The following is a 25,127-nucleotide window of genomic DNA, read 5'->3' on the forward strand; positions in this document are numbered from 1 at the left end:
TCACTCTGACAGAGATCTAGAGTTCCTCTGTGGAGATGGGAGAACCTTCCAGAAGGACAACCATCTCTTAAGCACTCCACCAATCAGGCCTTTATGGTAGTAGCCAGAGGGAAGCCACTCCTCAGTAAAACTCACATGACAGCCCGCTTGGAGTTTGCCAAAAGACACCAAAATACTCTCAGACTATGAGAAACAAGATTCTCTGGTCTGATGAAACCAAGATTGAACTCTTTAGCCTGAATGCCAAGCGTCACGTCTGGAGGAAACCTGGCAGCATCCCTACGGTGAAGCATGGTGGTGTTAGCATCATGCTGTGGGGATGTTTTTCAGAGGCAGTGACTGGGAGACTAGGCAGGATCAAGTGAAAGATTAACGGAGCAAAGTACAGAGTGATCCTTGATGAAATCCTGCTCCAGAGAGCTCAGGACTTCGGACTGGGGCAAAGGTTCATCTTTCAACAGGACAACGACCCTAAGCACACAGCCAAGACAACACAGGAGTGGCTTCGGAACAAGTCTCTGAATATCCTTGAGTGGCCCAGCCAGAGGCCGGACTTGAATCCGATCGAACATCTCTGGAGAGACCTGAAAATAGCTGTGCAGCAACACTCCACATCCAACCTAACAGAGCTTGAGAGGATCTGCAGAGAAGAATGGGAGAAACTCCCCAAATATAGGTGTGCCAAACTTTCAGCATCATACCCAACAACACTCCAGGCTGTAATCGCTGCAAAAGGTGTTTCAATGAAGTACTGAGTAAAGGGTCTGAATACTTATGTAAATGTGATATTTCTATTTTTTTTTTATTATAAATTTGTAGAAATGTCTAAAAACCTGTTTTTGCTTTGTCATTATGGGGTATTGTGAGGATTGATGAGGGGAAAAAAGATAATGTAATCAATTTTAGAATAAGGCTGTAACGTAACAAAATGTGGAAAAAGTCAAGGGTTCTGAATACTTTCCGAAGGCACTGTATGATTAGCACACAATGCAGCACGCCAAGCTTTTTAGTGTACTTTCAGCTGATGCACTTACTACTGGGATCAGGATAGCTGCAACAGAGCTTTAAACTCTGTGGTTGCTATGGCAGCTGAGGTTGACAGTGGTCACACGACACTAAGCTAGTCACCAGGGGGAGAACAAGAAAGGGCTTCTCCAGGGTTGGTGGTTGGTTGGACCGTCATTAAATCATGGTCACCTGTCGTCTTGAACAGGGAGCCATCCAATAGCCCAAATAACACTTTAAATGATCAACTAATAGCTTAGTGGGGGGGTGGGGTGGTATGACACAGGTCACGCCCCTGTAACAGTGACTAGAAACACTAATAAGAGCTTTAGAGGTCAGAGCTACTGAGCTCTTTATACTCAGTCTTCCTGCAGGGCCACGCTGGTTAGAACAGACAGTGGTGGTGTGATGCGGCACGCTTCTGACACTCCCTTTTAGGGCTTTTAGGTTTTAGCCCCACATATGCTGGGATGTAAACAAAGCAGTGTCTAGGATCACCTTCGAGTCCTCCATCACAAACAAGGCTGATTGGGAGCACGCCCCAAGGCTTACATACACAGCACGTCCGTGCTTTATTTACACGGTCCCGGCGCAGCAGCAAAGTGCAAGCCCAGTGCAATCCTGGTTCCTCATGATAAGTCCCTTTAAAACAAACGAGGAGCAAACAAAAACAACTCCTCAAGTAGAGTCCTCATTCCACTGTATACACAGCCTGGGACAGAGAAACCAAATACTGTCACATGGGAATATGATTTCCTGCTTCATAATACATTGGTTTATGTCTATTGTTTTTTTGTCGCCTTTTGACTTTAATTTTCAACATGTCAGCTGATGTAACGGACCACACACACGCATAAATGATCATACCTAATACTGGCCCTGCAAAAACACAGTCATTTGTATCTAGGGAGAGCGGGAGGGGTACAGCACAATAGGCTTGTGTCAGGTTTCCAAAACAACAGTTCAGTCTTTCAAGTACATTTGCCTCGACTGGGACACCACTTATCATAATTCCTCTACGATTGAAAGGTTCTTAAATATTAGCATTTTTCCTGAGCACAATAAAGAGAAGGATGAAACACCCACAACTCAAGTGTAATTTTTCCAGATCAGAACTCCAAACAGCTTTACAGGCTATAAAACATTACCGCCAACCCCCAACCCACAGGCCACACACAATCCAAATAGCAGGCCAGGCAAACTGAACACGAACCCTGCCCATCCCCACCCGGTCTCTGAGAACAGCCCCCACCCTTGTGGGCCAGGCCTCCCCTTCTCCCTCCCTGGGCCTACAGTTTCAGACTTAGGAATTCCAACTATGCAGCCAGCCTGATGAAAAGTAATTAAAGTTTATCCCCACTGGCTACGGCAGACAGGTACCATACAGATACAGCCAGTGCAGTGCACAGAGCCATACGTGAGCTAGGCTATGATGATAAAGAGCTCCTCAATCCCATTTAATCAAACTAGCAGCAGGTAACGGGGGAGGGGGATATGATCAGAGACAGTGGCGACCAGTCATTCAGGGCATTTTGAGCCCCTTGGGTGCTGCCATAGAGTCACATTAGAAGTGCCCATCCAAGAAGGCTCAAGGTCATTGGCCACATATAAAATGATGTCAAATCAGGTTATATGTACAGTAGCTTTGATTGAACTGATCATGTCAACATCATACTTTCAAAATCTTAGCTAGCTGTTGTCGACATCTGCTGGAAAATCCTTTTTAAATCCTTGTCGAAATAATGAAGAGAAATAATAGATCAAATGTATCAGTGCTCATCGGCCATTGGAAAAACATTACACAAGTTGGAAATCGGAAATTCAACAATGAGTGGTTTGGAAGGAATCAGTGACAGTGGCTAACTGCAAGCACTGCAAAGCAATCACTAGCCTGCTACTCAGTGGAGTGGCTGTGTGGTCCCAAATCTGGGATTAAGAGGATCTTTTCCAAGTTTAACATGATAAACATTCAACATTGGCCTTGCTGTCAATGAAGCATGATTTGTGCCGTGCTCAAGACTGTTAACTCGGAACTGCCGAAAACCTGACTTCAATGAGTTCGGGAATAGACGAGCTCCGACTGGGAAAAATACGTTTTGAAAGGTCATCCAACTCAGAATAGCAAATCCGACCTCTTTCTAGAGCTACGACCTGAAAATCAATGATGTCATCATGACCTTTTTCCAGAGTTCCCAGTTGTTTTGAAAGCACCATAAATCCAGAGAATGCCAGACTTTGATGACAAAATTTGCCCATGAAGGACCGCCGTGCCACCTTCCTGTTCAAGTGAGCACAACAAGGTGAGTCCAAAAATGTATTGTATGCTGCTGCATAAATGATGTAATATGCCAAGGAGATATGTATACTGTAGCTAAGAAAGTATTACTGAGTGTATGTTGTGTAGTAAGATGTTAGTAGGCCATGTGTCTCATCCTAATAATTTGCCGTTGTGGGCACCGTTTGTCAACATTATAGTGCAACTAATAAGTCGCTCTGGATAAGAGCGTCTGCTAAATGACGTAAATGTAAATGTAACTAATGTATTGTTTAGTAGCTTTGCTGGCATGCATCCCACTTTTTTAAATGTTTTTACCCCACCAAGATCTACCTGCTAAAATGGCCTAATCTCCATTTAAGGTTTTATGATTTGAATACAAAAACACATCTAAACTTGCCTGTTGATAACAAAGCATAGATCCAATGGGACGAATGAAATACTATGACTGCAGTAGCAGATCCAGATAAGATACAGACAACTGGCACTGAAACACACAGACAGACTAAAGGGGAAAATTCCAGAAGAACAATAAAGTTTTACAAACTTTCACTTTCATCTTACTGTAGGCAGACTCCAGTGGTAGAGACCTGGAATTTTAAGTAGATTTCCAAACACACCTCAGCATTCCTCCAACGTCAGAAGACAAATATACTGTACCAGAACACTTTTCCCTGTGTGAGTAAATAGTAAACACTCTATAATCTTTAAAAAAAACAAAAGCACATTAGGTTTTAAATGTGTGTTATCAAATTGAATATTGACTGTAGCTATAAAAAGGGATTTATTGATGATTTCAAAGTGTACTCTAATTCCACTCTCTCTACAGTAGATGACCACATGGAGCGAGTCTGGGTGAAAGGTCAATGATCACAGTTAACCGAAGTCAAGGTGGGCTGTGTGGCTGCGCAGATATGACAGTCTCTTCAAAGCAGATGAACCTACAGTATAGTAGTAGTCCGCTCTGGTCAGTCAATAGTTTGGCTCTAGGACTCTACAAATAGCCAGTCAATGAGACACATACCCCTAGAATCACCAGGGACTTTAACCTTGGTGTGGAGCTTGACCATACACTATACAGTAATACTTAATCTGAGCTGGATTATACTTTAAGGCAATTCACAGGAAACATTTAGGTGCTATAGGCTCTGATGGAGGAGGATGTGGCTCTTCATTACCTATGTTTTAGGAATAAGAGGGGAGCAAAATGTCTCTTGAAGAGGGCTGGGCAAACAAAAATGGGGGACTATATTGGAAGTGGTTCAAAAACGGAGAAAAGGCCATGCAGAGGAGTAAAGAAAACAGATGAGAGAAAGCTTGGCTTCAATTTCACCCTTCAGGGGCACCGGTCGATTCCCACAATTACAACGTTAAGGTAGTTAGTAGAGGGGGGTAAAGGGAGAGAAGCAATACTTTTATAGACAAATCAAGGGGCCTGAAAGAATAAAAAACACACCTCACAAAACAAAATAAACAACCTTTTAAATTAAATGTGTTCTCCATCAGTAAGTAAGATCTGTCTAGATTACACAATACTTCCCACACTTTATCTCCATGCAGTAAACACGGACCGGTCTCCACTCTCTGCTAGGTCCTGCACAGTTGGACGAAATGCTTTTGAGGACATAATCCCCTGAGTTTAATCTATAAAACTAGGAGGTGGAGGAGAGGCAAAGCGCTGATCATACCCATAAAGGTTTTATGCTGGACCAATTTCATCTGCTGGTTATTGGAACATGGCCACGCACTCACAGGCCAATGGATCAGCCGTCTGTGTGTGTCCGAGCACAGCCATAGACTTCCTGATATTCCTCTGACTCACTTCCTGTAGAAGGGCTGGGACGGACATGTGAGGGCCTGCCGTCTTTCCCCTTAATGACCTCATTAATATGGCTACTACCTCCAAGCTGCTTAGGGCTAATGGAGACAGACATACTCATATCCTTTCTTTAAAAATGAGCAAGAGTCTCTGGCATTACCAGGAGCTTTATCAACATATGACGGGCACACCCAAAAGATAGAGGTATGTGAGGTTAGGTTGAATATCTCTTCCAGAACTAAAGCGTCTGTGGGAAGCTACTTCCCGGCGTCTGGTGAATATGTGGTTTATTGGGCTTCCCTCCAGGGGCTGAGGGGATGACATGACATGGTACCGTTCCATATGCCTCCTGGCTCCCGCCTGCCTGTCACTACGTCTCCACTTCAGTCACACAACAGGACAGGAATACCTTATTGGATAACAAATGAAGATTACTACAGTTCTAATCAGTTTACACTGGAATGCAAACTGGCTTTGAAACATTATCAGAGGAGGAAAGAGAGGTCAGGAGGATATGACTCAATCAGTTAGTCAGTCCCTCACCGCCACACCTACAGTTGAAGTCGGAAGTTTACATACACTTAGGTTGGAGTTATTAAAACTTGTTTTTCAACCACTCAACAAATTCCTTGTTAACAAACTATAGTTTGGCAAGTTGGTTAGGACATCTACTTTGTGCATGACATAAGTAATTTTTACAACAATTGTTTAGACAGATTATTTCACTTATAATTCACTGTATCACAACTCCAGTGGGTCAGAAGTTTACATACACGAAGTTGACTGTGCCTTTAAAAAACTTGGAAAATTCCAGAAAATGATGTCATGGCTTTAGATGCTTCTAATAGGCTTATTGACATAAGTTGAGTCAATTTGAGGTGTACCTGTGGATGTATTTCAAGGCCTACCTTCAAACTCAGTGCCTCTGCTTGACATCATGGGAAAATCAACCAAGACCTCAGAAAAAACAATTGTAGACCGCCACAAGTCTGGTTCATCCTGGGGAGCAATTTCCAAATGCCTGAAGGTACCAGGTTCATCTGTACAAACAATAGTACGCAAGTATAAACACCATGGGACCACGCAGCCACCATACCGCTCAGGAAGGAGACGCGTTCTGTCTCCGAGAGATGAACTCACTTTGGTGCAAAAAGTACAAATCAATCCCAGAACAACAGCAAAGGACCATGTGAAGATGCTGGAGGAAAAAGGTACAAAAGTATCTATATCCACAGTAAACCGAGTCCTATATCGACATAACCTGAAAGGCCGCTCAGGAAGGAAGAAGCCACTGCTCCAAAACTGCCATAAAAAAATCAGACTACAGATTGCAACTGCACACGGGGACAAAGATTGTACATTTTGTTTTTAAATATACTCTGGTCTGATATAACAAAAATAGAACTGTTTGGCCATAATGACCATTGTTATGTTTGGAGGCTTGCAAGCCAGAGAACACCATCCCAACCGTGAAGCACGGGGGTGGCAGCATCATGTTTTGGGGGTGCTTTACTGCAGGAGGGACTGGTGCACTTCACAAAATGGATGGCATCATGAGGTAGGAATATTATGTGGATATATTGACGCAACATCTCAAGACATCAGTCAGGAAGGTAAAGCTTGGTCGCAAATGAGTCTTCCAAATGGACAATAACTCCAAGCATACTTCCAAAGTTGTGGCAAAATGGCTTAAGGACAACAAAGTCAAGGTATTGGAGTGGCCATCACAAAGCCCTGACCTCAATCCCATAGAAAATTTGTGGGCAGAACTGAAAGTGTGTGCGAGCAAGGAGGCCTATAAACCTGACTCAGTTACACCAGCTCTGTCAGGAGGAATGGGCCAAAATTCATTCTGGGAAGCTTGTGGAAGGCTACCCAGAACGTTTGACCTAAGTTAAACAATTTAAAGGCAACACTTCCAAATACTAATAAAGTGTATGTAAACTTCTGACCCACTGGGAATGTGATGAAAGAAATAAAAGCTGAAATAAAATCACTCTACTATTATTCTCACATTTCACATTCTTAAAATAAAGTTGTGATCCTAACTGACCTAAGACAGGGAATTTTTACTAGGATTAAATGTCAGGAATTGTGAAACTGAGTTTAAATGTATTTGGCTAAGGTGTATGTAAACTTACGACTTCAACTGTATGTGTGGGTGCTGATCAACCGAAATAGCATCCTTCAACTAAAGGATACAGGCTAGAGTGAACAGATATCCCACCGATTGAATTACATAATGGTATGGTAGCAAGATAATCTGTTGAATGTAACGTATATTGCACAGCATTCATACACTTTAGCAGGTCTTAGGAAGTACTTGAGTAAATGAGGGGGACGTTTTATCATGTAGGGAAGTGGTCTTTAAACCAGCCTTTAAAAGCCTTGCAGGAGGCATGGCTGACCCCACGACCACCCAAAAGCTCAGTGCACCCAAATAACACTCCATCTGGATGGATGAGAGAGCACCAGAATCAAACAAACTGTCAGAGCAGCAGAGAGAGCATTCCAGACTCCAAAGAAACTAAACTCACTTCAGCAACAAGCCTCGACTTGACCAACGCTTGCCTCACTCTTATACACACACACACACACACACACACACACACACACACACACACACACACACGATCAGTGTTTTGGTAACAAACCAACATTTCTGAGTTCAAATATTATCATGAGAATACTTTCAACATTTGAAGGAGAAGCAGTTGTGTGGAAGCAGTCGAAGTGTTGTCATGGGTGGTAGGGCGAAACAGGTCCCAGAGCAGTTGCCCTGCACTTGTTAACAGGAAAACACCATCTAGCCAAGCTCTTTAGAACTCAGGCACTTTGTTATGGTAACCTCCCTTGTGTTCCAAAACAGTCAGGCTCTATTAGGGAGAACGGTCAGTGGGCAGGTTTCCCAGCACTGCCTCCCAGTCCAGCTACAACCACAGGAAACCACCTCTATCTAGGAACTCTCAGGCCTCTCTACTCTCACAAGATGGGAGACAGGAAGTCATGGGCACTTCCTGTTTGGGCAGGGTCTATCGATTTTGGGGCAGTGCAGGTCAGTGGCGTATTCAATGGGGTGCAAAGTTTAGAGTGTTTTCACTCAGAGCTGGAAAATGGAAAGAGTTGCTCCATTCTCTCGCCTCTGGTCCAAATGGAGAGTTATTTCTATCTCACCAAGCACAATTACATAACAGCCTTTAAATCAGTACACACAAATGGAATCCCAGGCTTAGCCACAGAGAAATCAATGGGCTACTCTGCCCCAGGGCCAATATATCGCACATCTGAGAATACAATAACCTATTGGAGAGAAGAGTTGGGAAACATAGAAGAGACAGTACTTTTCCTTTTTTTGTTGTTGCAGGAAATGTTTAAATAAGTCTGAAATGACCACACCTCTGGAAAAGTGTGATTATCCACCGGCACAGTGCACTTACTGGGGTGCAAAGAATGTCTTCTGGTTAGCGGTCACAAATATATAAGAAAAGTAGAAAAGTTGACCTATTCTATTGGTCAGCTTGTCGAGAAAGAAATGGCCTATCCCAAACAGACTCTGGGAAAGTTGTGTCACGATAGATCTCAAATTCATACAGCCAGTAGGCCTAGGTTAAACATTTTTTGAATATAGCAATGAGTCTGATGGCAACAGATCAGAACGTTTGACTTAAAAACGTTGACAAACTATTATTTATTCACATTACAGGCACAGCAATGTGCACAAGGCAGTAGGCTACACGCAAATGTTTGTTCCATAATGCAATTAGCGGGAAAACACTTGTCAAAAGTAAGCGGTTTCATGTGACAAATGAAAATATCAGTTCTACATTTAGAAACAGGGGAGATGTAATATACAACAACTAGCACGCATGAAGCAAGGTAACACATGCCTTATAATATGCAGTAAAACGTTCAGGTTTGCAATGATTAAGTATGTGTTTTCAAAGTGCATACTGCCTCCAGCTCATTGCAAAGTGGTGTTAGACGCGCTGATGAAACCTGCCTTCCGTTGCTTATGCATTTGCTGTTTCAGATGCTGTACTGTCGCAACAGCGCTGGCGCTGTCTGACAGATTTTCCGCACAAAAGCTCTGTATGCTGTGCGTGTGTGATAAGATACATACCGAACATACAAGCGCGCCAATTTAATTCCACTCAATTATGCAAACTAACCTATAGACTGATAAGCATGACTGTTCAAATTTATTTACATCGACTGGTATTTATATTAATGAATAGGCCAAAAAAAAAAGTTATTTCGAGATGGGATTTTTTTCTTCTTCTCCCAGACAATTGGGCAATGCTATATAAAAATCAGCGTTTCTATTTATTTTTGGCCAGAAGCTGGCTAATACCAGCTAACTGAAACCCTGTCAGGGACTGTCAATAAATTACACAAATGTAAATGGGACAATGATTTTCATGTTGCACATCTTTTAGTTGACTCATTAAATGCTTTCAATATTTGTGTATGAATTTCCACAATTTATAGTCGATTTGAGTTTAAGTCATTGAAATTTTAGAGCCATTGACCTTTTAAAATATTGTCCCATGTGCATTGTGCAATTTACAGATGGTCTCCCTAACTAGCCCCATGGGGAAATCAAATGTCAAACCAAATTGACCATTGGCATTACGATCGGGTCGCGTGCAGCTGTGCTCCGAATGAATGATTACTTGGGTGCTGCCAGCCGTGGGCAGGATTAAGGAAAACTGTTACCGTACCCTTCATTCCGTGACACCATTTTTTCCTATCATCTCGCAAATCTGTTTTGGACGAGACTGACTATTACCAAAATGATCCTATTTACATGTTCTAGTCAATTTTGACACTAGAATAAATGTTTGACTCATATCAATGCCTCTGTAGGCCATTTTCAAAACGAGAAGGTGCTTTTTAGGGGGGCAGTCACTAAATTGAAGTTGTGCATCAATATTGAATTTTAAACACCCGTAATATAGTCGATGAAGTGCCCTTTATTATAGACCACATGGATAATTCAATAAATCAGATTGTTTTATATGACTAAAGACTTGCTAAAGTCCCAAATTGTTGCATTTTTGACATGTTCCTCCATGCACCGTCTGACTTTAAGGAAGATTTTAATCCATTTAACAACAAAATGTTAAAATTCTCACCATCAATGTAAAGCCCTAGTTATTTTGCTGCTCTGACAGTCATTTCTGAAGATTAGTGATTCATTTTAAGGTAAAACATTTTTTTTTACCTGTCAGTCATTTTAAGGTCAACCCTGTTACATGAACTGAACATCTCATAGTCAAATCATAGTGTAAAAGCAGGTGAGCGGTTCTCTATTGGTAATTTTCTGGTGTTTTGTGGTGGAAAACTGAGTGGGTCGAGCATAACAAGTTAACCCTGTTACCAAGAGGCAGACAAGCTACAAATGTTTTAACAATTTCATATTATTTTGTGAAGCTTTCATTCAATTGCCCCTCCATGTTGCACACAACAAGCTTCCATTCCCTCCTTCACAAGGGGATTTATGCCCGATTTAGGATGAAATCGCCAAATGTGTTAAGGTCAACCCTGCTACTTTGTTTGACCTCTACGGTATTGGTGTCCCTCCACTGGGACTGTTGCGCTAACGTGCGCTAATGTAATTAGCATGATGTTGTAAGTAACAAGAACATGTCTTATATGTGCAGAAAGCTTAAATTCTTGTTAATCTAACTGTACTGTCCAATTTACAGTAGCTATTACAGTGAAAAATAACTATTGTTTGAGGAGTGCACAACAACAAAACGTATCACTGTAATGTCAACCTCTGAAGGTAAATAATGTATTTACATTCAGTAATCCTGCTCTGATTTGTCACCCTGAGGGTCCCAGAGATAAAAATGTAGCATAGTTCTGTTTGATAAAATCTATTTTTAAGTTTGAACCCCTGCTGTTTCTGGCCCCACACCTACCCTGCCCGGCCATCTAGATGTGTGAGGGTTAGTGTCTTTTCTGTAGGGAAGCTAATTTTCCATCATGTATGACCTTCCTGGGTGTGTGTAAACTTACATTTTCAAGTACATAACTATAGAGAACATACAAAATTGATATGGTAATAAAAAAATCAAAAATCAATTGACCAATTCGGCACATTTGGGCAGACTTGATACAGTGAGGGAAAAAAGTATTTGATCCCCTGCTGATTTTGTACGTTTGCCCACTGACAAAGAAATGATCAGTATATATTTTTAATGGTAGGTTTATTTGAACAGTGAGAGACAGAATAACAACAAAAAAATCCAGAAAAAACACGTCAAAAATTGTATAAACTGATTTGCATTTTAATGAGGGAAATAAGTATTTGACCCCTCTGCAAAACATGACTTAGTACTTGGTGGCAAAACCCTTGTTGGCAATCACAGAGGTCAGACGTTTCTTGTAGTTGGCCACCAGGTTTGCACACATCTCAGGAGGGATTTTGTCCCACTCCTCTTTGCAGATCTTCTCCAAGTCATTAAGGTTTCGAGGCTGACGTTTGGCAACTCGAACCTTCAGCTCCCTCCACAGATTTTCTATGGGATTAAGGTCTGGAGACTGGCTAGGCCACTCCAGGACCTTAATGTGCTTCTTCTTGAGCCACTCCTTTGTTGCCTTGGCCGTGTGTTTTGGGTCATTGCCATGCTGGAATACCCATCCACGACCCATTTTTAATGCCCTGGCTGAGGGAAGGAGGTTCTCACCCAAGATTTGACGGTACATGGCCCCGTCCATCGTCCCTTTGATGCGGTTAAGTTGTCCTGTCCCCTTAGCAGAAAAACACCCCCAAAGCATAATGTTTCCACCTCCATGTTTGACGGTGGGGATGGTGTTCTTGGGGTCATAGGCAGCATTCCTCCTCCAAACACGGCGAGTTGAATTGATGCCAAAGAGCTCCATTTTCGTCTCATCTGACCACAACACTTTCACCCAGTTGTCCTCTGAATCATTCAGATGTTCATTAGCAAACTTCAGACGGTCATGTATATGTGCTTTCTTGAGCAGGGGGACCTTGCGGGCGCTGCAGGATTTCAGTCCTTCACGGCGTAGTGTTACCAATTGTTTTCTTGGTGACTATGGTCCCAGCTTTCAAGTTATTAGTCGAAAAGGACCCATGAGCGCCAACATCTGAAGTTCATAGGAGCATATCAAATTGGGTGTCAAATGAAAGCTAAAGAGTATGTTTTTGGCATAGATGATGGCATTGATACATTTTTCAACCATACTCCATCTTAAAAATGCGGTATAAGTAAAGGCTTTGATTTCTGGATAAACAGATGGAAAAGGGTTAATAGAAAATGTCTTAAGAAGTATTAGAAATACATCAAAACATAATAATTTTGACATAAAGACCCTGCCAACCAATATCAACACTTCTATTTATTTTTGGAGAAATTGTTTACAGTCTGTACATTTAAGAAATATTGCCTTGTAATTCCATTACTCCCCAAAAATACACTGCTCAAAAAAATAAAGGGAACACTTAAACAACACATCCTAGATCTGAATGAAAGAATCTTATTAAATACTTTTTTCATTACATAGTTGAATGTGCTGACAACAAAATCACACAAAAATAATCAATGGAAATCCAATTTATCAACCCATGGAGGTCTGGATTTGGAGTCACACTCAAAATTAAAGTGGAAAACCACACTACAGGCTGATCCAACTTTGATGTAATGTCCTTAAAACAAGTCAAAATGAGGCTCAGTAGTGTGTGTGTGGCCTCCACGTGCCTGTATGACCTCCCTACAATGCCTGGGCATGCTGCTGATGAGGTGGCAGATAGTCTCCTGAGGGATCTCCTCCCAGACCTGGACTAAAGCATCCGCCAACTCCTGGACAGTCTGTGGTGCAACGTGGCGTTGGTGAATGGAGCGAGACATGATGTCCCAGATGTACTCAATTGGATTCAGGTCTGGGGAACGGGCGGGCCAGTCCATAGCATCAATGCCTTCCTCTTGCAGGAACTGCTGACACACTCCAGCCACATGAGGTCTAGCATTGTCTTGCATTAGGAGGAACCCAGGGCCAACCGCACCAGCATATGGTCTCACAAGGGGTCTGAGGATCTCATCTCAGTACCTAATGGCAGTCAGGCTACCTCTGGCGAGCACATGGAGGCTGTGCGGCCCCCCAAAGAAATGCCACCCCACACCATGACTGACCCACCGCCAAACCGGTCATGCTGGAGGATGTTGCAGGCAGCAGAACGTTCTCCACGACGTCTCCAGACTCTGTCACGTCTGTCACGTGCTCAGTGTGAACCTGCTTTCATCTGTGAAGAGCACAGGGCGCCAGTGGTGAATTTGCCAATCTTGGTGTTCTCTGGAAAATGCCAACACCTGCACGGTGTTGGGCTGTAAGCACAACCCCCACCTGTGGACGTCGGGCCCTCATACCACCCTCATGGAGTCTGTTTCTGACCGTTTGAGCAGACACATGCACATTTGTAGTCTGCTGGAGGTCATTTTGCAGGGCTCTGGCAGTGCTCCGCCTGCTCCTCCTTGCACAAAGGCAGAGGTAGCGGTCCTGCTGCTGGGTTGTTGCCCTCCTACGGCCTCCTCCACGTCTCCTGATGTACTGGCCTGTCTCCTGGTAGCGCCTCCATGCTCTGGACACTACGCTGACAGACACAGCCAACCTTCTTGCCACAGCTCGCATTGATGTGCCATCCTGGATGAGCTGCACTACCTGAGCCACTTGTGTGGGTTGTAGACTCCGTCTCATGCTACCACTAGAGTGAAAGCACCGCCAGCATTCAAAAGTGACCAAAACATCAGCCAGGAAGCATAGGAACTGAGAAGTGGTCTGTGGTCACCACCTGCAGAACCACTCCTTTATTGGGGGTGTCTTGCTTATTGCCTATAATTTCCACCTGTTGTCAATTCCATTTGCACAACAGCATGTGAAATGTATTGTCAATCAGTGTTGCTTCCTAAGTGGACAGTTTGATTTCACAGAAGTGTGATTGACTTGGAGTTACATTGTGTTGTTTAAGTGTTCCCTTTATTTTTTTGAGCAGTATATTTTCGAATTTCTCTCCCTCATGAGGAGAGAGGATAATGAGTTCATAGAATTAACAAGTAATGGTAGACCTACCAATCAGTTAGTGATTTTACATTTTGTTTATGAATTATTATGCGATTAAAAACATGTCATTCTGTTTCCAAAGTTCGCATCTGCACAGTTCTTCCACTAAATTCTTCTTTGTATAAATGTCTGTGGAAAGTGTTAAACGTAGTCCTAATAGATTTGTATGGTTTGTTAAATTTTGAAATCAATAGTTTTTGTTTGGCATACATTTTAAAGTGAAAAAAACTTACTCCGTTACTATGGAATTTCCCTCGTATCATTGGTCATAGCTGTGTCATATGGGCTTTAAATGTTTCCAGTCTAGTGAAATAGCTTCTTAACATTAAAAGCAACCCCTTTCTGACATTTAAACGTGGAAAAAAATTTGACAGGAAAAAGCATTCCAGTTGTATACTAGGCTAGGGCATGAAAAGCAGCTGACCTCTTATTCCAGTTATTTCTGTTGTCTCGTCCTATTTAGATAACAGATAGATGCCACTGAAATAGAATGCACAACTCTAGCAGATGATCTGCAATTGAGCATACAAGGCCTCTCCAACTCAGTCCAATTCCCAAATGAGGATTCTCTCCCAGTGTCACAGTCATTACGTGGAGTTGGAATGATGGACAATACTATCTCTTAATGAATACAGCAGGCCAGAGCCCATTGCTTAGGATAGTAGTGCATCTATTAAGGATATCAGAGAAGATAAATGCTGTCTACAAGCCAGACTGTTGTGTTGGGGGAGGCGCAGAGGGCTTGTTCAGTGTGCTAGATCAGTGGCTCTACATTTTGCCTTGGCCAAACCACAGAGGAGAGAGTGGGCCTCTTGATGGTCACATGGGCTCATGTATTATTGAACAAAGGAAAAACCTGCACTCACTGAAAAATTATTTAAGTAGTAATGTATTTTATTTATTTTTTAGCAGCAGGTCAGAACAAACTGACGTGTTTTGGTAAACGCCGACAAAGGCTACCACCGAAACGCATCCGTCTGTTCTGACCTGCTGCTAAAAACAACACATTCAAATGTCAAGAATATTTCAGTGAGTGCAGGCTTTTCCTTTCTTCAATAATGCCTTTTGAACCCGGCACCCAAATACTTTGTTACTACACACATTTGAGCTGAGTACGCCAATTTCTCTTTCTCATGTATTATTGACCCAGGCAGGCTGACAGCTGATCTGTTTCACCATCTCACCCCCTGGACAGGTGTTCACGCGCTACAGTTCCGATTACAAAAACGCATACACATTTCCCCCAAATGTTCTCCATGTTTTATATGTTTAATTAAAGTACAGTTCCAGCAATTACAAAATATCCCAATTTAAAATGTATTATCGAATAGTCCTACAGCTTGGTCTGTGCTCGGGTAATATGACTCGAGTATAAAAAGAGAGGTGCATGCAGGCCCAGGTAGCCCTAAGCGTTTTATTCAGCTTGACCCCCTGTGGGATGGTGTGGCTTCCTTGACATGCCCTGCTGAATGAGATAGAGCATGAAAGAGAGAGAGAAAGAAAGAGACGAGAGAAACCAGATAGAGATCGGAGAGAGTGCGTGCGGGCAAGCTGATTAGGGACAACAGTGATAACCCACTAATCTCCTGACTGGCCTGGTGGCATACAGCATGTCACAGCCCACCCATCACCCTCTCTTACTGACAGGAAACCAAATCATTCATACACAAGGCTCACAGGGCCCAAGCTCAACACTGGATTCATGACTGTAAAGGGCCAAAAAAGTGAATTACACATTTAAAAACGCAGTTATGCACACATTTATAAAATCAAGTCAAAAGAGTCTACTTCACAGGCACTCTAACCCACACAACATTAGACCTTGTCCCTTATTTACAATTAGCAGAGGTAAGAGAAAGACTTCAGATAAAACAAACGCACACAATGGCAAACAATGGTCGTTTTGAGGGAGCACACTTTGAAGAGTGAGTGGAGCGCATGTCACAAAAGACACCTCACATATAAATCGAGTACAGATTCAAAAGCCAGGCAGTCACTATTCACTAGAGTCCAAGAAATACACGGGAGACAATGGCCCTGTCTGAATACCCATACTAGCGTACTACATAATTAAACTGCATACTATGCACTCACTTCACTCTCTTCATACTATTTAGCACGTACCGTTTAGTAAAAAGTAAGCAGCATGCCACGGCCACAACGCAGTAGCGGCTGCTGATTGGCTGAGTAGGTGGGGTGGGGGTGTCGAGTGCAGGTGGATTTTTCCAAATTTAACCTGAATCACATTAACCAGCCTGATAATAGCTCATTTGCAGTTTGATTAATTTCTCTAAACTCTGAATAGAATAGGAACGGAGTTATAGGCCTATTTAGGTTGGTTACAGACAGACTATCACATTTGGCCTATACCCTAGTCCGTATAGCCCATCTATCCTATTTAAAAAGGACTGAAGACTTAAGTGTCTTTGAACCGGGTATGGGATTTCACGCTCAAAAAGTTTCCTGTGTGTATGAAGAATGATCCACCACACAAAGAACACCGAGCCAACTTAACACAACTGTGGGAAGCTTTGGATACAACATGGGCCAGCATCCCTATGGAACGCATTCAACACCTTGTGGGTGGGTGGGGGGGGGGGCAACACAATATTAGCAATGTTTTGTCATTAATGTTTTGTACACTTAGTGCATATACAGTGCAGTCGGAGAGTACTCAGACCCCTTGACTTTTTCCACATTTTGTTACGTTACAGCCTTATTCTAAAATGGATGAAATTCACGTTTTTCCTCAATCTACACACAATATCCCCTAATGATTGCTTGGAGTCCACCTGTGGTCAATTCAATTGATTGGATATGATTTAGATGCACCCGTCTATATAAGGTCGCACAGTTGGAAATGCGTGTCAGAGCAAAAACCAAGCCATCAGGTCAAAGGAATTGTCCGTAGAGTTCTGAGACAGGATTGTGTCAAGGAACAGATCTAGGGAAGGGTACCAAAATATTTCTGCAACATTGAAGGTCCCCAAGAACACAGCGGCCTCCATCATTCTTAAATGAAGAAGTTTGGAACCACTAAGACTCTTCCTAGAGCTGGCTGCCCAGCCAAACTGAGCAATCGCGGGAGAAGGGCCTTGGTCAGGAAGGTGACAAAGTACCCGATGGTCACTCTGACTGAGTTCCTCTGTGGAGATGGGAGAACCTTCCAGAAGGACAACCATCTCTGCAGCACTCCACCAATCAGGCCTTTACAGTAGAGTGGACAGACGGAAGCCCCTCCTCAGTAAAAGGCACGCGACAGCACCTAAAGGACTCTCAGACCATGAGAAACAAGATTCTCTGGTGTGATGAAACCAAGATTGAACTCTTTGGCCTGAATGCCAAGCGTCACGTCTGTAGGAAACCTGGCACCATCCCTACGGTGAAGCATGGTGGGGGATGTGTTTCAGTGGCAGGGACTGGGAGACTAGTCAGGATTGAGGGAAAGATGAACGGAGCAAAGTAGAGAAATCCTTGATGAAAACCTACAGCGATGATCCCCATCCAACCAGAGCTTGAGAGGATCTGCAGAGAATGGGAGAAACTCCCCAAATACAGGTGTGCCAAGATTGTAGCGTCATACCTCAGAAGACTCTAGGTAAAGGGTCTGAATACTTATGTAAATGTGATAATTCCTGTTTTTGCAATGTCATTATGGGGTATTGAGTGTAGATTGATGAGGGGGAAAAACTATTTAAAACATTTTAGAATAAGGCTGTAACGTAACAAAATGTGAAAAAAGTGGTCTGAATACTTCCAAATGCACTATAAATTAAATAAAATAGTGTTTTGATTTATGTACTAGGCTATTTCACATAAAAACGTGGACAGTCGGGTGCTTTGCAAATTCAGAACCTCTGGACAGCAGCATAATAAACTAAAGCACTGATCATTGGGAACGAGATCAGAATGACTGCTAAGGCTTGATCCATAAATTAAATTAGGCAGCCTAGCCTACAAAACTGAAACAATCTATATGTTTAAATGAAATGGCCTGATTAAAATGATGCATCCACATCTCAAGTCCTCGGTGCCGACTCATTCAGAAACCAAAACACGGTTTAGTATTTAGTTTAAAAGCTCAGAGAAAAGGCCAAGTAAACCAGAAACACTTTAATGAGAAAACAGAAATACAGAAATAAAAAATAAATCCAAAATACCTTTTCAAAGATGTCGCCTACGACAAAAACTACTTAGCCTAAATTTGAACACCACCACAGAAGCATTGCTATTCTGCATCTTCCCAATTAAGTAGCCTAGTTTTGTTGTTTGGCTACTTGAAGAGAACTAGGGCCTATCACTCGCAGCCCACCTCTTCCAATGCCTTGTGGAAAAACTTGCATCGAGTTCTACTAGATGAAGAGCTGATTTGAGTAATATCAACCTGGCATTTAAATCAGAGTTGAGTTTCCAAAAATCACATAATAAATGATTCTATTCTCGCCTACTGAAAATGCGTCATGCACGATTGCGTTGTTTCCCGCTATTCGTTGATTTCGGTAACGCATCCCCATATCTAATTGATCAGCTTCCATCAAAACCAAAATGAGTATGACATCCGGGCATTTAAAGTATACTTGATTTTCAAAATGTCGCTTACTATTAAATTGTATTTTTCCGCATACTCAAAACGGTCTAATATTTAGGACGCAAGTATGGGTATTCGGACATGGTCAGTGTTCCCTCTCTGTGGCATAGCCTATTCTTAACTTGGTGACAGGGGTCGGTATTCAGAAATTCAGATGAATACGTACCCAAATTAAACTGCCTGCTTCTCGGGCCCAGAAGGTAGGATATGCATATTATTGGTAGATTTGGATAGAAAACACTGAAGTTTCTAAAACTGTTTGAATGATATCTGTGAGTATAACAGAACAGATATGGCAGGCAAAAATCTGAGAAAAAAATCCAACCGGGAAGTGACTTGTAGTTGTTCTATCTAATCCCTATTCAAACTACAGTGTCTGTAGGGTCATTTTGCACTTCCTAAGGCTTCCATTGGCTGTCAACAGTCTTTAGAAACTTGTTTCATGCTTCTACTGTTACTGGGCAGAGAATAGGAGCTCAGTCAATCAGTGGACTGCCTGGGACCAGTGAGTTTTTTACTGCGCGGGCAGGCTGGTGCACCGCTCCTTCTTTTTCCTTTGTAATGAATACGCTATTGTCCGGTTGGAATATTATCAAAGTTTTATGTTAAAAAGACCCTAAGGATTGATTGTAAACATCGTTTGACATGTTTCTACGAACGGTAATAGAACTATGACTTTTCGTCTCTGGTTTTGCGTTATGCCTTTGGATTAGTGATCTGAACGCGTGAACAAAACAGAGATATTTATGTCCAAATATGGAGTTTTTCGAACAAAAAGAACATTTCTTGTGGAAGTGGGAGTCCTGGGAGTGCATTCCGATGAAGATCAGCAAAGGTAAGGGAAGATTTATAATACTAATTCTGAGTTTAGTTGACTCCAGAACTTGGCAGGTAACTGTATAGCTTGCTTTGATGGCTGAGCTCTGTACTCAGAATATTGAGAAGAAAAAAAAAGTGCTTTCGCCGTAAAGATATTTTAAAATCTGACACAGCGGTTGCATTAAGGAGAAGTGTATCTATAATTCTTTCAATAACTGTTGTAAATTTTATCAACGTTTATGATGAGTATTTTTGTAAATTGATGTGCTCATTCACCGAAAGTTTTGGTGGAAATACATTTTCTGAACATCACGCGCCAATGTAAAATGGGGTTTATGGATATAAATATGAACTTTATCAAACAAAACATACATGTATTTTGTAATATTGAGTCCTGTGAGTGTCATCTGAGGAAGATCATCAAAGGTTAGTGATTAATTTTAGCTGTATTTCTGGTTTTTGTGACGCCTCTCCTTGCTTGGAAAATGGCTGTGTGGTTTTTCTTGTTTAGGGGCTGTCCTAACATAATCTAATGTTATGCTTTCGCTGTAAAGACTTTTTGAAATCGGACACTGTGGTTGGATTAAGGAGCATCTTTAAAATGGTGTATAATACTTGTATGTTTGAGAAATTTGAATTATGAGATTTTTGTTTTGAATTTGCCGCCCTGCTATTTCACTGGCTGTTGATAGTGTGTACCGCGGGTGGGACGCTACCCAGAGAGGGTTTACACGACCACCTGAGGCATCCCTGCGATGTTGCACACATGTTATTTCTTCTATCTGGACCAAAATGAACAAGGGAACAGACAGACAGATGACTTCAGCAGGTACTATAGATACTAGATATTCCTGAAGTTCTTTTTTCAGGCTAATGGAAGTTTAGTAATAAATCCTGAGACACAAAGCAGAACAGCTCAGGGTCTGTCCTGTTGACCTTACTGTACGAATGGCCATTATGTCTCATCCTTTATCCTCAATGAAGTCAGCTGGAGCTTCTTATGAAATGAAAAGTCAAGTATCTGAGGACACATGAACCCTTACAACTCTTACTGAGCGGTCTGTCAGTACACCGCTGTGAGGATTCATATCATGGAATAATAATGGCATGACTCACAAAAACAATTGTGACTGTTACAAGAAATGATGCCTGAAGAAAAAGCATCATGGATGATAACAAAAGAACACAAGTGGAGGAGGGAAATGGACAATTACACGGGTAGTGAGCGGATGTGCTTCACGACTGTTTGTTGATGCTCAGTAGGTTAGGGCCTCTCTACACTACTTTAACGATACAAACTAGGTCCAGAAGAGATACAGTGCCTTGAGAAAGTATTCAAACCCCTTTACTTTTTCCACATTTTGTTGTGTTACAGACTGAATTTAAAATGGATTACATTTAGATTGTGTCACTGATCTACACAAAATACCCCATAATGTCAAAGTGGAATTTAGTTTGTAGAATTACATTTTTTTTTTATTTAAAAGTCTTGAGTAGATAAGAATTCAACCCCTTTGTTATGGCAAGCCCAAATAAGTTCAGGAGTAAAAATGTGCTTAACAAATCGCATAATAAGTTGCATAGACTCATTCTGTGTTCAATAATTGAGGTTAACGTGATTTTAGAATCTCTGTACCCCACACATACAATGATCTGTAAGGTCCCTCAATCGAGTAGTGAATTTCAACCACAAAGACCAGAGAAGTTTTTCAATGTCTCGAAAAGAAGAAGGGCACCTATTGGTAGATGGGTAAAAAAACAAGCAAAGCAGACAAATATCCCTTTGAGCAGGGTGAAGTTATTCATTAGCCTTTGGATGGTGTATCAATACACCCAGTCACTACAAAAGATACAAACGTCCTTCAAAACTCAGTTGCTGGAGAGGAAGGAAACTGCTCAGGGATTTCATCATGAGGCCGATTGTGATTTTAAAACGGTTACAGAGTAGAATGGTTGTGATAGGAGAAGACTGAGGATGTATTAAAAACATTGTAGTTACTCCACAATACTAATCCCTAAATGACAGAGTGAAAAGAAGGAAGTATGTACAGAATGTTTGGAAAAAGTCCCTTAAGAAATACTGCAAGAAATGTGTCAAAGAAATGAACTTTATGACATGAATACAAAGTGTTGTGTTTGGGGCAAATCCAACAGTACCACTGTTCATATTTTCAAGCATGGTGATGGCTGCATCATGTTATGGGTATGCTTGTCATCGGCAAAGACTAGGGACGTTTTTCAGGATAAAAATAAATGGAATACAACTATAAACACAGGCAAAATCCTAGAGGAAAACCTGGTTCAGTCTGCTTTCCAACAGACATTGGAAGACAAATTCACCTTTCAGCAGGAAAAATAACTTAAAACACGAGGCCAAATCTACACTGGAGTTGCCTACCAAGATGACATTGAATGCTCCTGAGTGGTCTACAGTTTGGACTTAAATCTTCTTAAATCTACAGCAAGACTAGAAAATGCCTGACTAGCAATGATCAAGAATCAACTTGACGGAGCTTGAAGAATTTTCTAAAGAATAATGGGCAAATATTGTACAATCCAGGTGTGCAAAGCTCTTAGAGACTTACCCAGAAAGACTCACAGCTGTAATCGCCACCAAAGGTGCTTCTACAAAGTATTGACTCAGGGGTGTGACTATTTATGGAAATGTGATGTTTCTGCATTTAAATATTTCTAAAAACATGTGTTCACTTTGTCATTCTGGGGTATCGTGTGTAGATGGGTAAGATTAAAAAAAAAATGTTTTTTTTATACATTTTGATTTCCGGTATGAATACTTTCTGAAGACGATGTACTTGTGTAGGGTAAAGAGATGGATCTAGATTCAAATCTTTTGAAGACATCTACACCACATATCCTCGAAATAATTACGTGCGATATGGTTTAGATGAGAAGCTCCTGTATAGTTTGAATAGCTATCCTTATTTTGTTTGTCTGTACACTATGGTATGCCAGTAGCTTCACTCACAAATAAAGCAGGAATGTCCACATCCAAGGCTAGTGTAAACAGCAAATATGATGAAGATAAATACTGTAGATCACACCAGACATATTTTACTAATGCCATATTTGATCATTATTATATAACTAATGTAAATCCACCTTTTGTTTGATTGAGACATGAAATGCTCTGCTGGGCCTCCTGCCAAACAGTTTATGGGACATCTGATTTCTCCAACTCCCTCTGAGACAAATAAAGTGGCCCACGCGAGGCTCCAAGGGCCTTGGCTACACAGACATTATACAAGTGTCTTAAATTGGTCTTTCACACAGGCCCCTGGACCATGTGACAGGCCTGGAGGCTGTGTGTGATGACATCCCTCCTGATTTACAATCCTCTAGGCTCCAACCAACAGCAGGGCCAGTGAGGATCTAAGTTTAGCACCATTAACTGAAATCCAACATGGACTATTGATTGCAATTACACAACTGCCCCCAGCTGTTTTATAGCACTTGTGCAATAACAGATCATATCCAGCTGCCATCGATGGATTAGTTTCCACACTTTTCCTAACAAGGAAAGCAGACCTGGAATACAGAGCCTTTAAATTGAGAGGAATCTTCTCAAATGTATCCAATGCATTTCTGTTCTAATGTAATACGGGAGAGAATGCCGAGTCCTGTTTTGTTTCAAAGGCAGACTTTGGAGTTACTGCCACCACCACGACCAGCAGCACGACAAATGAAAAGCTTATGACGGCCATTATGGTTGTCACAAAGAGAGATCTGGCTCTGCTCTGAGCGTGCATGGAGAAATAGAGGGACATCTCAGCTGTGAGCCCTGTCCACTGGCACATCCCTTTATTCCAACAATAAACAAAGGGGCTCTGCCCGGTGTGTCCTCTCAGAAACATTACATGAACTGGCTAATCAGTGGAACAGTGGACAGTATTTGCCTCTGAAATCTAACTTTTGCACTTGATCCTATCCATGATCAGTTTGAGTAATAGTTTGAGCCATACAATATCTACTGACCAAAGAGGATCTATTCAGTTCATTATGACTTCTTAGTGGGTATTTGGATTACAATCTTTCAGACAATACAATACATTTGTGTTTCAATGCAGACTGAAACACAATCGTCCACAATGGGGGGGGGGATCCGTCACAATCTCCCCTTTATGTCACTGAAAGAGATCCTTCTTCCTCTCTGAGGGTATTTACATGTTTCATGGAGGAATTAATTACAAGCCGTGTGTGTGGATGATGGTCTTGTGTAGAATCACATTCCTGTCCCACTCCACTGAGGGGCTCCACCAGAACAACAGAGCTATACTTCACACTTTATTCTTCCTACCATTCACCTTATGTTGGTCAGTGAACTTGGGAGTTGTTCTTATTCACAATGACTTCCTTATAAAACACATTAGTTTGCATACCTCTAGTCTCCTCCAGAATCATCTGGCTTGGGTCCATGAGAAAAAAATGAATGAATGAATAAATAAATAAATAAATAATATGAAGGTGTGGTTGTGGGTCTGGGATCTTGAGTCAGGATTCCATTTCCCTGACAGAGAGCCTGGACGGTGTCCGTTTCGGTTACCTAGCAACTCCTTCTAGGAAAGTTGGAACAATTACTCCAAACACCACACCAAACACAGTACACACAAAAGGGTCAACTCCTTTCTCTCCAGAGCCTTTGCAAAATTAATATTGCGATACCACAGGCCCCGTTGCCCAAATGTTTCAAACTGGATGGTCAAATTCATCATTAGACAAATGGCACCCGATACTGTCTGGGACACCGACCATGAAATTGATGCCAAATACTTCTCTTTGTAATGTGGTGCCTCTGAGAGCCTGTCTATGGACATAGACTACCTCACTGATACTAAATACCCTATAATGGGGCAGAGATTCCTAACATTTACTTGGTCATTATATAAATTGTCATTTCTAAAAGCAAAGAAAAAAAAAATCCTTACACATACACATGAAGGGGTTTAGTTATGTACTAAAATGACCTTTTTCCTTGTATCAGGCAAATATGTTGACCTGAAGGGACAATATGGTGGCCTATTGAGTACAGTGTGCTAATACCGACATGTGCATTCCATTAGAACATAGGCCTAATGTAGTCTCTACAAGATTGGCCTTCCAAGTACTCCATGGATCTCAGTATAGATTGCACCTTGAACACGTTATGTTTTTCACAACAGGTTATAAAGATGTAGGACTAGTTAAAAGGTGCACTATGCAGAAATAGACATTTCCTGATTACTAAAATTCTAATAGTTTGCCGAATTTCAGTTTATATGACAAAACAAACAAGCATAGTGTAGAGAATCTTTGTACCATCTAAACAGCTATGAAATATATTTTCCATAACCCAAAATATTGTGTTCTCTGTTTGAAGCTGGTTTACAAACCCTAAAGTAAAAGAACGGGAAGCATAGAAAGAACAGATCTACCGCTTCTAGACGTGCTTTCAATGAGAATGACAGATCCATAACTCACATTTCTATGTTAATTTTGTAGGGTCGGCCAAAAAGTTACATACTGCAACATTAAAAAAA

The 25,127-nt window shown here is 41.7% G+C and overlaps 1 protein-coding gene across 7 annotated transcripts in view; it reads right to left on the reverse strand.

Annotated features, from left to right (window-relative positions):
• The window catches only part of LOC106586262 (dedicator of cytokinesis protein 9), a 122,673-nt gene that overhangs the window by 96,567 nt on the left and 979 nt on the right, over positions 1-25,127 (reverse strand). The gene's annotated exons all lie outside the window — the stretch shown is intronic.

Source organism: Salmo salar, chromosome 25 (genome assembly GCF_965601325.2).
Source record: "Salmo salar chromosome 25, fSalSal1, whole genome shotgun sequence".
Taxonomy (NCBI): domain Eukaryota; kingdom Metazoa; phylum Chordata; class Actinopteri; order Salmoniformes; family Salmonidae; genus Salmo; species Salmo salar.